At 41.8% G+C, this 17,161-nt stretch overlaps 1 long non-coding RNA gene across 1 annotated transcript; it reads left to right on the top strand.

Annotated features, from left to right (window-relative positions):
- Nucleotides 1–2,349: 2,349 nt before the first annotated feature.
- LOC127205215 (uncharacterized) lies at nucleotides 2,350–16,956 on the top strand. Its single transcript, XR_007832596.1, has 3 exons — nucleotides 2,350–2,796; nucleotides 6,103–6,269; nucleotides 16,876–16,956. It is a non-coding gene; the product is annotated as an uncharacterized LOC127205215 (long non-coding RNA).
- Nucleotides 16,957–17,161: the final 205 nt, after the last annotated feature.

Below are 17,161 nucleotides of genomic sequence, written 5' to 3'. Positions count from 1 at the left end.
CCATTTTATCTCTGAGGAAATTCACTTTATTCCACACAGTTTCTCAGCTAATTTTAGAACTGATCTTCAAATTATTGTAGTAGTTACATTTCAATAAATACCAAGTTCTCAATGTAAGACAACTTGATCTCAAATCAAAATCTCTTTAAACAATACAGGAAAACATTATAGCTTAATAATGTCTATTTCTTCTTAATGGCATAATCCCCAGAATATTGAGCATGCAATTTTCTTAAATTTGATTTAAATAATACCACAATGTGACTGACCAGCCTGCCTCTACCTTGGGCTTAAAATCCATCTTAAAGTAAAGACAAACTAGGTTCATTTTTAATTATCATTAAATTTCTGTTTCTGAAGGTTTGGGCTATGCCTCACTAGTAGCCTGAATAACAAACAGTTCTGTATTGCCTGTTCCAAGATACAGCCATAATGTCTTTCTCTCCAAAGGTTAGTATGACCACCAGGTTTTTATGACCATCTTGTTGACACCAAGTTGTTACGTCTACCTTGTGACCATGTCTTTGCTTCAGGAGGTTGTTATGCCACCATGTCATGCTTATGTTCTGCTATTGTACCTGCCTATTTGCTTGCCAACCCCCCCCCCATTTGGAAACCCCCTACTCCTGAGCTATAAAAACCCTTATCACCACCACATCCAATACTGATCTCTTGAGCTCCATCTTAGGAAGAGACAGCCCATCTACATGAATAAAAATGCTTGCTTTAGTTAATTTGGCCATGATTTGAGTCAGTGGCATTTCTCCCCATACCTGAGGAATTAACAAGAGAACAATCAGAATATTAACAAATGTAGAACTGGTTTTTTCAAAGCATATTTTTATTTAAAAATTTTTTTTTAATTAAAATGAACAGGTGAGGAGGTTGGTTAAGAGAATGACTTGGTGGTTAAGAGAACTGGCTCCTCTTCCAAAGGAACCGGGTTCAGTTCCCAGCACCCACGTGACAACTCACAAGCATGTGTAAGTCCAATTGTAGAGGGCCTGACAACTTCTCTGGCTTTTGTGGTCACCAGGCATACACATGGTGCCCAGTCTAACATGAATGGAACAGCACTCATACATATGAAATCAAAATAAATTATTTTTTCTTTTACAAAATTAATTTTTTCATTTTCTCTGGGGTACATTGTCAACAGTTCTTTGGAAAAGTATTAGGGTCCTGATACCTTGATAGGCATGTCTAGAAACAGGCTAGAGTGGTGTTCCAAATTACTGTTTAGGTAATTAATCTGCAACATTTTCATACTTGGGAATCCATTTAGAATATAGGAAACATTATAGTTTGAAGGCCCCAAAACAAGTCAGCATGGTACTGAGTTCAGAAAAGCATCTATAATAACCATGTCCTTTAATCACTCTCCTGAACTGTACCTTTAGGGAAAATACTATATGCCTTTAAAAAGCGCTGTTTCGTGCTCATAAAGCAAATGTATTGCCCATGCTTGTAAATGTGCAACATTATTCTTTTAATGCGGTCTGCTGTCCTTGCCTCTGCCCTTGTCCTATCTCCTATCCCACCCCCACCCCCTATGGTGTGGTCAAACCGGACTTCGAGAAGCACCCTGGGCAATCCCCTCCCACTGATGCACATTCCCAGCCAATGATTACACCTGCTCACCTCTTTCTTAGAGCAGCTGTACCCTGTTTCTTCCTGCCTACCCACCCACGTCTTCCCGTTGTCATGTTACACAAATACCTCTCCAGGAAAGGACCTCTACATCTTATACCACATCCGGTAGAGGTCCACTGAAGAACCCTGTAGGATAGGGCGTGCTTTAGCTAACAAACACACAGGAGAATCTGGTCCTGTTGTGACTACCACCATGTCTCCAGATTCAGGCTTCGCACTTCAAACAACAACAACATCTCCTCCTCCTCCTCCTCTTCTTCTTTTCCTTTTCATTTTTTGAGACAGGGTTTCTCTGTGTAGCCTTGGCTGGCCTTGAACTCACAGCTATCCTCCTGCCTCTGCCTCTGCCTCCCGAGTGCTGGGATTAAAGGCGTGCGCCACCACCGTCTGGCTCAACTTCTTTGCTCTGCATAATTTAATGTTTTCCTGAGACATAGCAAGTGCTGCTTCCTTTTTGTTGCTGTTTAGCAGCAGTTTTTATATTCCCCCTCTTCTATATCTATTGTCAATGGTTGCTTTACTTTAAGTTAACTCAATAATATTTTTTTGTTGCTGTAGTATAAAAGAAGAAAGGAAGTTTAAGATATCCTTAGACCCACACTCCATGAATTGGGACAGAAACACACAGAACCACGTGACTATGTTTTTCTTCTAGCCTGTACCTAGCACATGCTCCTCTGAGCAGGTCCGCAGAGACATTTCAGGACTCAGAAAACTGGCCCATGTCCCAAACCTCATTGTGTAGGAGTCTCCCGACCGCAGAGTGTGGCTGTGATGACAATGGAAGTCCTCTGTGGCACAGACGTCACACTGTAGCAGGAGCTGGCATTCATCTCCATCCTCCAGCAAAGGCATAGTGTACCTCACTCAGGCTTTCTGCCGGAGAATAACGAAGGGAACAGCTTGAGGTCTGGACTGTGGCCAACCTTCAACCTTTCTAAAACTGCCAAAGAGCTCACTGTGTTTGCAGAATTGTGTTGGTGGACACATATTTTCTTTAGACTGGAAGACCTCCAGGTGTTTGCTTAAGGAAGCCATTGAAATTCAATGCAAATTAAGACCAGCTTCCCAGGAGAAGGGACTCATTTTCCCGGCTCAGGACTTGAGCACACATTATTTAGATGTTCAGTGTCTGTTTATGTTGTAAGTAGTTAAAATATGCTTTAAATTATAAAATACACACTGTTTTAACTTTACCGGGGGGGTTAAAATACAGCGTGCAGAGATATTTCTAAATTCATAGGAAATTTGCCTACACAGTGATAATAGGCTACCATCACATTAGTTCTCAAGAACTGGTTCAACAGGTAAGTTTCAACTGAGAAAACTCATATTATGGGACTATAAGGAAAACAACAAGTGAGTAATAATAAATTAAAAATTGTTGTTAACACTATATGGAGCTAGGCTGGTGCTCCTTAAGGAAAAAAATCTTCTGCAGCCAGGTGTGGAGGCACACATCTGTAATCCTGGTACTGGGGACGCTGAAGCATAAAGACTGTGTCAATTCAAAAAACAGAGCTCCAAACTCAAAGAGAACAAGACACAATTTATTCTGGAATCAAATATGGGTGTGTAGGTCCCATTAGTGAAGACTCAGGTTATCCCAAATACCACATTCCACTGCAGATGTGGTTACATATAGCTTTATTAGTTACAGGGTAAGAGAACAAATCACAAAACAAGACATTTAAAAATAGATTTATGGGGGGGGGGGTGCTGGGGCTGGAGAGATAGCTCAGTGGTTGCTCTTCCCAAAGACCTGGGTTCAATTCCTAGTACCCACATGACAGTTCACAACTGTTTGCTACTCTTACAAAGTCCTCATCTGGCCTCTGTGGGCACTGTGCTCATGTGTGTGTGGGACGGGTTATAAAAATGTCTTTGACTGAAAGCCAAGACATCCTATTATTGGACGTGGGGGTGTGGGGGTGAGTGGGTGGGGAAGGGGGGAGTAGCGGGGTGTATTTCCAGAAATCTCTGCACCCTGAACGGATTTCTTTTTCTTTCTTCTTTTCTTTTCTCTCTCTCTTTCTTTTTTTCCTGAGACAGGGTTTTGCTGTATAGCCTTGGCTGACCTAAAACTCACTCTAGATCAAACTGGCCTCAAATTCAGAGATCCGCCTGCCTCTACCTCCCAGTGCTGGGATTAAAGGCGTGCACCACTATGCCTGGTTGCTTTATAGAATTCTTGACACATGATTCCTTCCTTCCTTCCTTCCTTCCTTCCTTCCTTCCTTCCTTCCTTCCTTCCTTCTTCCTTACCTTCCTTCCTCTCTCCATTCTTCCTTCATTTCTTAGCCTGTAAGTTCAAGGCTAGACTGGGTTATACAATGAGACCATCTCAAAAAGCCATAATCACCTGGACTAGAGAGCTGACTGAGTAATTTAGCATTCTTGCAGAAGACCCAACTTTGGTTTCCAGCAGCCACATCATGTGGCCCACAATTGCCTATAACTCCAGCTCCAGAGATACACACACACACACACACACACACACACACACACACACAGAAAGAGAGAGAGAGAGAGAGAGAGAGAGAGAGAGAGAGAGAGAGAGAGAGAGAGAGAGAGAGAGAGAATCTTTTTTTACAAGTATAACCATCTTAAACTTTCCTTAAGAAACAGCTTCATAATAAACACATTACATGACATACTGGAAAGTCAGGCAAAATGGAAAGTCCAAGAACAGTCATTTGACTACGTTGCCCAGTGTTCTAGTGTTAGTAAATAATGCTTCAGTTCACAGGGTGAAGAGGTGGGAAACTAAAACCTTCAGGAATTTGATTCAACACCTTTATTGTAGGAATGGGTTAGTTATGTAAAAATGGACTTCTGAATAAATGGTGAATTTTCTCTTTCCTTTTTTGTTTTGTACTCTGAGAAGTGGGCTGATGTGAGCCTTTTGATTTTAGACACCACAGCCTACAGAGATATTACAGGAAAATCTTCATCTCTTTGTGTGTGTGTTGATTGCCCAGTTTCCTAAACTCTGTAATAACCGCCTAAAGCAGATGAAAACAGAAAGTTGATGCTAAGAAGTGAGGCTGATGGTGTAATAAATGCTTACAAATGTGCAAGTGGCCTTAACTGGGTAATGGATTGAGATTAGGAAATGTTGAAGGATCAGGCTAGGAAAATGACCAGATGGCCATGAATGTGGCACGGCATTAAGAACTGTTCTTGTGAACATTCAGAAGAACACAAAAGCAACCAGCCTAAATTTTCTAAGGGATTGCTTAATCAGTGGTTCTCAACCTCTGAGTCTTGACCCCTTTGGTGGTGGTGGTAGGGTCGATGAGCCCTTCACAGGGGTTACCTAAGGCCATTGGAAATACCGGATATTTATACCATGACTGATAACATTAGCAAAAATAACAGCTATAAAGTAGCAACACAAAAATAATAATTTTATTGTGGGGGGTCCCTACAATATGAATAACTATATTAAAGGATCACAGCATAAGGAAGGTTGAGAACCCCTGGATTAAGTTGTCATGATTTTGGGCATAGAGACAGCAGATTAAACTCTGATGGAGGCACAGACAGAAGGGAGTATCGAGGCATTGGAGAGTGAAGTGAAGGCCATCCTTGTCATACAGCCACAAAAACTCAACGGAAGTGCTTCTGTGTCCAAAGACTTTGTGGAAATAAGAATGTAAAAGCAATGAGTTCTCATTGATAAAATGTGTAGGTGAAGAAGTATTTAAGTTATGGCATGGCTTAAGCTTCTGTGCAGTTTAAGGCCCTGCACTGCTTAAGGCATTGCTTGGTTTGGAACACCACATATTTGGGGAACACAAACAACAGACAGGTTCCACTTGCCAAGGCAAAGGGATAACTATCCCAAAGACATTTTTGGGATCTTCAAGGCAAGCTGTAAGCGGGAGGGAATGATGGCCCAAGAACGCCTATGGGAACTTAGTGTAGGAGTCTCATCCTTGAATTCTGACACAGGACTCCTGAGCTACCCTAGTCACCCAAGACGCAAACAACCCAAGTGAGCCATGGCCTGCTCCTCCCAAAAGTAGAAGTCATAAACTTTGATGCCATCCATAATACAAGAGCTGTGGGACCATGGAGACCTCTACCTAGATTTCACAGGATGTTGTAGACAGGCTTGGGAGGGACAGCTTTGGGTGCTGGCCAGTAGGAAAGACATGCATGGCAGAGCCACCTCAGACAGTTCTCAGTAGCCTGGTGTCTAGTGGTGACATAGGAGATGCCCCAGATGTGCAGGGCCAACAGCATGTACTACCACTCTGGAAAGCACCACACATGAAATGTCAACCCATACAAACTTCTGGGTAGACTTAACAGAGTTCAAAAATAGGTAGACCTACCCAAGGTATTAGAGGTCCAATTTCCAGTGTGCTCAGGAAGTGAGCTGTGGAGTCAAACAAGGTCTCTGGTTTATGTTTTAATTTTATTTATTTTCTTTTCTTCCAGCTTTCAGACTAAATACTGTTTCCTTCATTGGTTTTATACTAACTTGGAAGCAGTTACTCCTTTTTCTCTTCTGGCTTGAGAAAGTCTACACTACTCTTATCCCACGACCAAATTGGTGAAGCAGATAATTTTTAACAATTGGAAATACACTTGCCTCACAATGAAAGGTGCTTTGACTCTGACTCACTTGATTTAGATCAAATCTATAGTAGGAACTTAGGGGCCATTGCGATAAGCTGATGCTGAAAGCTAGCTAAGATTTGGGGACTATGAGTGACTTTTGTCTGTCAGAAGGACATAGATTTTTGTGGCCAGAGACAAAAAGCTGCATTTGAACGTGTCACCCGAGATTCGTGCTCAAACCCCAAAGGAACATCTTTTGAGAAGTAGAAAATTTTAAGAGATGAAGCCAGGGGTGGTGGCGCGCACCTTTAATCCCAGCACTTGGAAGGCAGAGGCAGGCGTATCTTCATGAGTTCGAGGCCAGCCTGGTCTACAAAGTGAGTCCAGGACAGCCAAGGCTACACAGAGAAACCCTGTCTCGGAAAAAAAAAATCTCTAAGAGATGGTAAGATCAGGAGGGCTCTGCCTTCAAGACTGCACTGGTGCTGCGATTGTAGAGACTGGTTGTTTTCACAGGAACGGGACCTAGGTAAAAAGATGAAGCGAGCCTGGCCGTGGTGGTGCACGCCTTTAATCCCAACAATCAGGAGGCAGAGGCGGGGCAGGTCAATGGGAGTTCAAGGCTAACCTGGTCTACTGAACAAGTTATAGGACAGCCAGGGCTACACAGAGAGACCTTGCCTGGAGCAACAGCAACAACAAAAAGATGAATTGAACTTCCTGACTCCCTTCCTCCTTCCTATTTGACTACTTGCCCTTTCGTCGTCTTCCATTATAGGATGACATTACAAGAAGGCACTCACTAGATGGCTGGCCCCTGGATATTTGACTTTCTAGAACCTTAACAAAGAACTCTCTGTCCTTTATAGACTATCTAGCCTCAGCTGTTCTATTAGAGCAGCACAAAAAAAATCAATGAAGACAGTAAGTAAAAGAGTAATAGTATATAACTTGAATTTTTACATCTTACAAAGCTATAGTATCCATAGAAGAAAATCTCTTTTCTATCTAGGCTCCTCATTTTGTAGATAAGGAAGTCAAGATGCTGACGCATAAGAAATTTGCTTGCTGTTCTATCTAACTTAGGTATGGCGCAACTGCTTTTGGTTCTTGACCAGATAAAATAGGTAAACCAAAGAGTATAAAATTATAATGAAAAAAAAAAAAAAAAAAACCCTCAAAGGCTATGGGTATGGCTCAGTGGTAAAAGGAATTTTTGCACAAATGTGAGCCAGACGCTGGGGATTGGGGAGTAAAAGAATTACCAGGGTTGGCTGGGTATCCAGCCCTGAGGATACTCCAAGCTTTAAGTTTAGAGAGAGACCCTATCTTGAGGAAATATCACGGAGAGTAGTAGCTCAGGCGAGTGGGCATCCTTCTCTGGCCGTAACCTACAGGTTTTGGTTGACTCTTACAAGATGAGCAGTCTCTTTATACACTCTATTCTAACAGGCCCTTGGATCTTTAACAAAGCTATTTCCTCCTCTTGAGTCTCTTTCTGCAGTTCACACTTTTCTCTCAGGAAGTGAGCATGGCTGACAGCTGCTCATCAGCCAGATCTTGGCACACGTTGCTCTGTTGTCTGTCAGTCAGATACTTTTATTCTGTTTTATGTTACCATTCAGCACTTTTCTTTGGCTAGGGTTGTATAGTTTGTGGCCTGTCCCATCGGAATATAACCTTCCCAAGGAGAGGAATAAAACTTTATGCGAGACTATATGCTTTTGCTAACTTAAGAATGTAACTTCCTTCTGCCTTTGCGGTTATATCAGTCATCTTTCTCGCTACGAGGACAGAATTCTTGACATTCAAAGATGTAAAAAAAGGTAATATTTATTTTACTCGTGGTTGCAGACATTTCAGTCTACCAAGGCTGAGAGGGAGATGGAGCCGGTCACAACAGGACAGAAGGGAAGCAGAGCCGAACAGAAACAGGAAGGAGCCAAGGGAAGCTACAGTCCCAAGGGACAGTGCCCCAGTGACCTGCTGCCTCCAACCAGGCTCTGCTTTCCACAGGTCTACACATAGTCTATGGAAATTCGGAGTCCATCAATCAATAAAACTATTCCTTAGGTCAGAGAACTCATGCCCAAACTGTTTCTGATAACATCCTCCGGGACAGATGCCGAGGTTTGCCTTTTTAATTTCCCGGGGCATTTCCTCCATTCAAACAAGTTATCAGTCAAAACTACTCATCACAGCTGTGAGTCCCCACATTTAAAATGCTTCATGGGCTCGGTTTTATTTCATGTTCCTAGTGATCCTACTGGAAAAATATTATTGTTGTCACCATTCACTCAGAGGGGACCGGAATCAGATAGATGTTAAAAAGTGTGCCTTAGGTAAGTTACGCAGGCATTAAATGCCTAGGATAGGAATCAAACTTGGGCTTATTTTTAGCTTTAGGCTTTAAATGGAAAACAATCTAGAAGAAATAAGAATGCGGGGTACATAAATGACATGCCCATTCTCACACACACACACACACACACACACACACACACACACACACACACACATATATATATATATATAGAGAGAGAGTAATGGAGCTGTTGCAGAAAGTAGGCATCATATGCCAGGCGTGGTGGCACATGCCTTTAATCTCAGCATGTCGGAGGCAGGGGCAGGCAGATCTCTGTGAGTTCGAGGTCAGCCTGGTCTACAAAGCGAGTACAGGGAAGCCAGGGCTAAAGAAACCCTGTTTTGGAAAAAAAAGAAAGAAAGAAAGAAGGAAGGAAAGAAAGAAAGAAGGCATTATATATAACTTTGAGGGACTAGAATTGTAAGGGGAATATTTTTGGTGAACTGAAATGGGCATTTTCATCTTCCAAAGCAGAACTGAACGCACTGTATTCTCCTTGAAATCTTTGCTTCATTGATGAAAAACAAACAAACAAACAAACAAACAAAAAAAAAAAAACCCAAACATATTCTAGTATCTAGTCAACTATGTAACTGTGTTATCTGAATCTAAGACTCTAGTTCTGCCCACGCCTGGGAGTCCTGCTTGCTTAAGGCTAACCCCCAGCATAGCAGAGACAAGGGTACGTCTTATGTAGATTATCTCTGACGTGGATTTTTGTTTGTTTGTTTTGTTTTTCAAGACAGGGTTTCTCCATGTAAGCCTTGGCTCTCCTGGATTCACTTTGTAGACCAGGCTGGCCTCGAACTCACAGCAATCCACCTGCCTCTGCCTCCTGAGTGCTGGGATTAAAGGCATGCCCCACCATGCCTGGCTTGTAGTGGACTTTTATTTTCTTCCCTTTGGTCAAATAAATTCCTGTTTCTTTTTAACCTGTATGATAGCTTTAGATTTTAGTTTTGTTCCAGTGTTTATTTTTCTGAGGCATGGTTTCATTATGTAGTCTTTGATGGCCTGGAACTCGCTCTACAGACCAGGCTGTCCTTGAACTCACAGAGGTTCACTTTCCTCTGCCTCCAGAATGCTAGGGTTAAAGGTGTGAGCCACCTTGCCTGGCTTTGTTTGTTTATCTCCTATCCAAAGTTTCCTTTGTTTGTGGAGGGTTTGGTTTATTTGTTTTTGACTTGGGAGAAAGGCATGTTTATTCTGCAGAACTCATCTTAGAGACCTCTATGGCAGCAATCAGTCTGATGTTCTTTGAGGACTCTCCTCCTCGCATAAACCGAAGCTCTGGAGAGCTGCCTTTTAAGTGCCAGTTTTCTTATGCAACTGGGAAACTGCAACCTGGCTTCAGAGGTGAGCATTCCTTCTTGGGCAGCTCTGTGCAGCTTTGGGATAACCATGATCCGTGTCTACAGGAAGCTCTAGCAACACAAGTATTGTAGCATCAAAGTCACCAAGTGAAAGGCGAACAGATTTTGGCGAAAACTGCCTGCTGTCAAAGCAAGTATCTCTAAAACAGCTTTCTGTTAGAATAAACAGTGTCCAGGCCAATTATCCTACCTGAAACAACATTGGCTCATTTCCCTTTGGTGCTTATATAGAACACTGACAATATGGGCTGTGTCTAATTAAGTTTGGAGAATCTCGGTTCCTATGGAATTAACCAAACAATTATGTCTAGTATTGGCCCAGACATGTTCTCTGGAGTTTGAATAGATGATGCAGTGATTAAGAGTGGAAGAAATGATCTCGATCTTGTAGGCTTATGCTAACCACAAATATTTCTTTTGGTAGGGCACAGAGTCACCCTTGTCCTTAAGTATATCTAAGGAAATCTCTGAAAGCATGGAATATAATTAGACTCAGAGTTTTTCAGATGAGTGTGGTTGTCTGTGTGAATAAAGATGAGGTTTAGTTGAGCCAGTATAGAAGTTCCTTGGTCGGCTTGTCTGTTTTTGTTCTTGCTGCTCTGGGGCATAAAAATGGTTCTGTTAAATCAGACTGTCAAAATGGCAAGGTTCCCTGTTTGATTTACTCATGCCACATAAACCCATGCAGACTGGTATGAATGCCACATTTGAGAAAAATCTCCCATTTGGGAAAACATACTGGGTCACATTAAAAAGGGATTAAATGGGTTTCTTCTTTTCAAGACATGTTTGGTAGGTAGAAAGGAATGCTGAGGTGACTCCTGGGTAATGGCCTAGCTAAAGATGTCTGTGTCTCCTGGAAATTGCTCCATGGGACTCCGTGTCATCACTTGGGGGAGGGGAGAACTGTAAGAAGCATGCTTTCATTTACCCTGAAAAGGGAAGCTGACAAATGAAATGCTGACCTTCTGCAGAGCCAGCAGCAGCTCGTACATTTCAAAGAAACCCCATCGTGAGCTTTGCTGAGCCTAGGCACCACAAGGCATGCTCTACTTCACAGTTATACATCTACAGAATACAGACAATTGAGTGTGACCCACTTAGTGTATTTCCACAGCATGTACTGCAGGCTTGCTTTATTCAGAAGGTCTGCATGCAATTATTTTTAAGTGGAGTTAGAAAGCTAGTGGATTTAAAAAGTGAATGCTGGTGTAGTGTACGGATGTGCCCTATGGTTACAGAAACTGGAGTAGCTTCCAGAGTGGCCTTCACAGCAAAGCACAGTAAGATGCACAAATGTTTGCATGATGTTCAATGACTGGCCCCTCACTGGAGGGGGAGGGGGGTGGCGAAAAGAATGGCAACCACAGTATACCCTAAAACAGGACCAGGATTCAGATCCTCAAAAAGGAATGATTCTCATAGTACCTGCTCTATTGGAAATAAATAATAGACTTGAAAAAAAGCTTCTTAACCACATAAGGTGGAGCACGCCTTTCATCCCAGCACTGGGGAAGCAGAGGTAGGTGGATTGCTGTAAGTTTGAGGACAGTCTGGCCTACAAAAAGAGAGTCCAGGACAGCAAAGTCTACACAGAGAAACCCTGTCTTGGAAAAAAAGGAAAAGAAAAAAAAAAGCTTTTTTAAAATTAACTGAAAGGTGAAGTGTCTTAGATAGAAAGGGTTAGTAATGTGCAGTAACTCTAAGATAATTATTTTATTTCTTTAAGTGTAGAAGGTTGGGGCTGGAAAGATAGCTCAGTGGTGGAGAGTTGTACTTGCCTCTCTTCAGAGGATCTACTTCCCAGCATCCTTGTCTGGTGGCTCAAAATTCACCTATAACTTCAATTCCAAGAGATCTGACAACCTCTTCGAGTCTTCACAGGCACACACCGACAAATAATTAGAAAGTTGAACAAAAGTGCAGTGTGTTTTTGTTATAATTTTACTGATGCAAGGCTTACGTTTTATAAGCACTTAGGACCCTTATGGATACTTCCTGTTAGAAGCTCATTCATTTCTGTCATTTGCCACAGTGCGCTACCTAGTAAGTCGTACTGAGCCTTATTTTCATAGGACTTCAAAAATCATTACCAAAATCACTGCAGTGAAGGAGTTCCAGAGTTTCATGGGATTAGTCTGTGCAGTTGCTGTTTAGGATCTGTATCTGGTAACCTCTTAGGTTTGATCTTTAAAGTGTGGTTTAGGGGCTGGAGAGATGGGTCAGAGGTTAAGAGCATTGACTGTTCTTCCAGAGGTCCTGAGTTCAATTCCCAGCAACCACATGGTGGCTCACAACCATCTATAATGTGATCTCATGCCCTCTTCTGGCCTGTAGGGGTACATGAGTGCAGAGCACTGTATACACAATAAATAAATAAATCTTTAAATAATAATAATAAAGTGTGGTTTAAATGTATTTTTCTTTATGTGTATGAATGTCTGTGTGCCATAAATGTGCCTGGTGCCTACCGAGGCCAAAAGTGAGTGTCAGACCCACTAGAAATGGAGTTACATTTAGTTGTGAGCCACCCAGTAGGTGCTGGGAGCAACACCTGAGTCCTCTGTAGTGGTACCCAGCACTCTTAATGCTGAGCCATCTTCCCAGTCTCAAGACACTTGACACTTGGATGTTGCTTCTGTCCCCATAACAGCAGCAGCAGCAGCAACAACAACAACAACAAGAAGATATTTTTTATTTATTTTTATTTTGTATGCATTGGTGTTTGCTTGCATATTTATCTGTGTGAGAGTGTCAGATTCCCTGGAACTGGATTTACAGACAGTTGTGAGCTGCCAAGTGGGTGCTGGGAATTGAACCCAGGCCCTCTTGAAGAGCAGCCAGTAAGTGCTCTTAACCACTGAGCCATCTTTCCAGCCTCCTAAAAAAGCTATTTTCAAGTGGGAATAATTAGTGTTTGAAATCCTAATTCTGTAGAGGAAAATAAAAAGTTCTGGGTAAAAAGAGCAAATCGACATTGTATATTGTTATAAATGTTGCCTTTTAGACAGAAGGAAATTCTACCTAGATCTGGAAGGAAAGACGATCTCCCTAGCCCCATTGTAAAATCCTTCATAGTGTTACCTTGCTTAAAAGACTTGGCAGGTTGAAAATTGGATATATGTGAATGATAAGTCTCATTTCTTAGGTATCTAGGATCGCATCTAAAAGACATTCTACATGGTGGAAATATGTAGGTGAGAGTAAATGTGTTTGGAGGCAAATATTTGAAGGTGTGAGAAAGGAGTCAAACAGCAGAAAAACCTGGCACTTGACACTTAGTCAAGCCAAGGTGTTAGGTAGCACCATGAGACTTCTCCTTCAACACCGTGTTCCTTAAGGGGACTCTTAATGTTTGTCTGCTAATATCGCCTGTGCAAAAGAGATTTTATTTTGGTTGAATACTGTTAGGCCTTATCCAGCTGTGGTGATGTGTGTGGTGGTTTGAACGAAAATGTCCCCCCATAGCCTCATATATTTGAACTTTTGGCCTTCAGTTGATGGTGATGTTCAGGGAGATTTAGGAGGTATGGCCCTGTAGAAGGAAGTATATGACTGAGGGTGAGCATCAGGGTTACAAAATTAGAGCCATTCCTGATGCACATATTCTTTCCTCCTTCCCTCTCTGTCCCCTTTACTCTCCCTTCTCACTCTTGTTCTCCCACAAGTCCTGCTTGCAGTTAAGACATGAGCCCTCAACTTCCTTCTCCCTCCACTGTCCCTGTGTGCCATGATGAGCTCTTGTCCCTCCCCTCAGCTTCCTTCTCCCTCCACTGTCCCTGTGTGCCATGATGAGCTCTTGTCCCTCTGGAACCATCAATCGTTTCTTCTACAACTTGCCTTGGCCTTGTGTTTTACCACAGCAATAGAAAAGTGATACAATATCAAATAGATGGATTTTTTTTGTGTGTGTGTATGAAATTTTACCCAAAGGACACTTACAGGGCAAAGATGTAAAGGTCTGCATGATTGTAAGCCTGTTGACTGATTTTAGGATATGAGAGTGTAGCAACCTAGGTCTTATAGAAGGAAGAAACAAAAAATTACACTACTTTATTGTGCTTAGTGTTAATTCTGAGATTTTTTTTTTATTAATTTATTCTTGTTACATCTCAATGTTTATCCCATCCCTTGTATCCTCCCATTCCTCCCCCCCCCCATTTTCCCATTATTCCCCTCCCCTATGACTGTTCCTGAGGGGGATTACGTCCCCCTATATATTCTCATAGGGTATCAAGTCTCTTCTTGGCTACTTGCTGTCCTTCCTCTGAGTGCCACCAGGTCTCCCCCTCCAGGGGACATGGTCAAATGTGAGGCACCAGAGTACGTGAGAAAGTCGTATCACACTCTCCACTCAACTGTGGAGAATATTCTGACCACATAATAATCAAAACACAAAACATGCAGAACAAAGAAAAAATATTAAAAGCTGCAAGGGAAAAGGGCCAAATAACATTTAATGGTAAACCTATCAGAATTACACCCGACTTCTCAGCAGAGACCATAAAAGCCAGAAGGGCCTGGACAGAGACCCTGCAAACCCTAAGAGAACACAGATGCCAGGCCAGACTACTTTACCCAGCAAAATTATCAATAACCATTGATGGAGAAAACAAAATATTCCATGACAAAAACAAATTCAAACAGTACCTATCCACAAACCCAGCTTTACAGAAGGTACTAGAAGGAAAACTCCATCCCAAAGGGTCAAGCTACAACTAAAACTACCCAGGAAATAGATAACTATCCCATGGCAAAAACACAACTACACAAACGCTCAACTGGAAACAACATCAAAATTAAGACTCTTAACAGTCACTGGTCATTAATATCTCTCAACATCAATGGCCTCAATTCTCCAATAAAAAGACACAGACTAAATGAATGGGTACATAAACAAGATCCAACATTCTTCTGCATCCAAGAAACACATCTCACCCATAATGAAAGGCATTACCTCAGGGTAAAAGGTTGGAAAAAAATATTCCAAGCAAATGGTCACAAGAAGCAAGCAGGTGTAGCCATTTTAGTATCGAACAAAATAGACTTTCAACCAAAATTAATCAAAAGGGATGAGGAAGTACACTTCATACTCATCAAAGGTAAAGTCAACCAAGATGACATCACAATTCTGAACATCTATGCTCCCAATACAAGGGCACCCACATTTGTAAAAAATTCTGAGATTTTTGAGAGGGGGAAATTTTCCACAATTTCCAGTCAAATTTGAAGCATGCTTTTATTAAGTAGGAGCCATATTTCTGATTCTGTTCACTCTGTAGCTACCAGCAGAAAATTGAAAGTATTAATTTGGCATGTATAAAAAGAAATGTGGACCTTTACACCAAAAGATAACATTTTGATGACTTCTTGGCATGTAAAATTGAAAGATGGTAATTAGCAAGTTATGTAACACATTTCAACATCAGTTCTAGATTTCACACCCAAACAGAGAGCCACTAACACACTGTTTCTTAAAGCTTGCATAATCTTAGAAATGACAGACTATTCTGATAAAAGAATACATTTCAGAGACAGAATATACTGGATTATACTTTCTTATGATAACAACAATTTAAGTGCATTGGAAAATAAATTCAGTAGAGCTACATTGAAAGTTTACATGTTTTAAGATATCTGTAAGTTAATCGGAGAAGCAATTAAGAGATTCTTAATATTAATGCCTGTTTTACTTAGAGTTTATATTTACAACCTAGGAATTCATTTACAGTTTTTGATAAAAGAGAGTCCAATACAAAGCTGGGCGTTTGATCCCAGCACTCAGGAGGCAGAGAGAGGTGAATCCCAGTGAGTCCAAAGCCAGCCTGGTCTTCAGAGTGAATTTCAGGATAGCCAGAGCTTCCCAGAGGAAACCCTTTCTCAAAAACCAAACCAACCAAACAAAGATTGTCCTGTACAAACTCTGGCTACTCTCTCAGCTTAGAAGAGAAGAGCATGCTCACTCATGTGGCAACATGGATGGGGTGCTAGGGAAATCATCAAGGACAGAAGGGTGTTGCATGCTTCCATGCATCAGGAATCCAGAATGAACAGACTTAGAAACAGAGTGGAATGGTCTTTACCATAGGTAGGGACTGGGTAGCTGCTTGTAATTGGTGTTTCCATAGTACTTGAGAGGCGACTAGACAGATTGCTACAGTGGCCCTAGGTCGTAGTTAAGCAATGGCAACCAAAGCCAGCAGAAATGGCTTTTACAAGACAGAAATGTTAACTTGTGTCTCATTAAGAACTTTCCACTGGAATGACCTAAATGAAGCCTACACTTGAATCAGTTGAGATCTCTTCTTGCCCTGCTACTGTGTTCACCCTGTGAAGTCTTTTCCACACATCCAGGCTCCTTTGGCAGGCCTCAGACCTCTTCCAGTTAGTATTTGCCAGGTCTATGCAACCTGTCTACTCAAACATTTGAAATTTTTGACATAACAAATCTTGTCTTTTGGCAACGAGCAGGAAGTTTCAGATGGATAACCTTAGAGTTCAAGTCACAGCTGACATAAACCTACCATCTTTTTTTTTTTTGAAACACAGTATCACTGTACAGCCCTGGCTAGCCTATCTGCGTAGACCAGACTTGCCTGGAACTCATAGAGATATACCTGTATCTGTCTCTAAGTCTGGGACTTAAAGTATGTGCCACTATGCACATATGTATATGTATGTGTGTATGTATATATGTGCATATACACACATTTATATGTATGTACACTGTATACATATGTATGTATACATATACATATATGTATACTGTATGCATCCTTATATGCATATGTGTGTGTGGTTTTTTTGCTATTCTTTTTCCCATTCTTCTAAGTAATAGAAAAACTTGCATTTCTTTTTTATTTTTAATTTATTCACTTTACATTCTGATCATGCCTTCTCATTTCCTCCCAGTCCCACCCACCTTCTCTCTTCCCCCTTATCTGCCTCCCCTAGACCTCAGAAATGGGGAGCCCTCCTTCCCTACCAACTGACCCCAGCCTATCAAGTCTCATCAGGACTGTTTGCATCCTCTTCCTCTGTGGCAAGGTAAGGCTGGCCCACCAGGGGGAAGAGATCAAAGAGTAGGCAACAGAGTCCATGGCAAAGACAGTTCCTGCTCCCCTTACTAGGGGACCCACAAGGAAACTGAGCTGCCTATCAGTTGCATCCTCTTCCTCTGTGGCAAGGTAAGGCTGGC

Source organism: Acomys russatus, chromosome 21 (genome assembly GCF_903995435.1).
Source record: "Acomys russatus chromosome 21, mAcoRus1.1, whole genome shotgun sequence".
Lineage (NCBI taxonomy): Eukaryota > Metazoa > Chordata > Mammalia > Rodentia > Muridae > Acomys > Acomys russatus.
Note: the sequence above shows the minus strand (reverse complement) of the source record. Positions and strands in the feature narration are given on the sequence as shown.